Below are 1,153 nucleotides of genomic sequence, written 5' to 3'. Positions count from 1 at the left end.
TTGGTTTTCATGAGGACGCCTGCAGGGAAGGGGATGACACTGAAATGCTCTGGCGCTGAGGGGAGGAGGGGAGGGACACAGGGCTGAGGGTTGGCCACCACCCCTTCCGTCCCTGCCCCTATGAACACTGACAAAATCTGCCCCAATGTGGAGAAGTGAGGTGGGTGAAACAGGTGGACAGACTTGGCTTCCATGGAATTCACAGATTCCATTCATTAAAATTCCCTTCTGAGTTGTCATCGGGAAAACTTTGCAAATGTATTTAGGGACAAGAGGCAGAAGATGAAGCCAACGCAGTTGGGCTCAAACCGCCGCCCTTCTCCTTCTCTCTGCACCCAGCACCCGCCCTGAGCCCTTGAGTGCGAGGACCCGGAGCTGCCCAGCTCAAGGGCACGGCCCCTGACCAGAGGAGGCCAAAGTAGGGTGTTGTTACTGAGGAAAAAGGAAAAAGCTGGCATCTTCTTGGCAACCCCATGACATCCAGCCACTGGTTCTCACCACCCCAGAGATGTCCACCCAGGGCAGATAGTGTCTTCAACCAAGCACCACTGACCCAGAAGTGCAGTAATTAGTACACTTTCACCACAGTCACCCACTCCTTCACCTTTACACCCAAGGAAAACATGTTTGCCAGGCAAATTAGATGTCCAGGAGGTGTAAGGAAACCCCAAGCCTGCTTTAACCTCAGACTTTTGAGACCATTGAGGGCTGTGCATACAAGAGCAAGGCTGCACCCGAAAGCTCTGCTCCTGCCGGACGCCACGGACAGACCACACGGCTCAGCCACATGGACCCTTCCAGGACTTCACGAGAGGGACCTCTGTGGTACACGCAATGACGTACTCTTCGTTCAGCCTCGAACAGACCACACCCTCGTTACAGGGTCGGTGATCCACCTCCTGCCATCAGCCCCCCCACCTCACCAAGGGGCTGCATCTGCATCTGTAATAACTTTGCTGTTTTACCCGGGTACTAAAATGCAGCATCGGAATGTTTAAAGGTCTTTAAATGTCAACCCTCTGGGTGCAGTTCTTGGCACTTTAATGTGGTCACTCGATGCAGGCCTCACTCACAACTCTGAGGTAGCTCATACCTTTCCTACCTAACCAAGGAAGAAACGGAGGCATGGAAGGTGCAGCTCTTAAGGAGCAGA

This window comes from Colobus angolensis, unplaced genomic scaffold, assembly GCF_000951035.1.
Source record: "Colobus angolensis palliatus isolate OR3802 unplaced genomic scaffold, Cang.pa_1.0 Scaffold209, whole genome shotgun sequence".
Taxonomy (NCBI): domain Eukaryota; kingdom Metazoa; phylum Chordata; class Mammalia; order Primates; family Cercopithecidae; genus Colobus; species Colobus angolensis.
Note: the sequence above shows the minus strand (reverse complement) of the source record.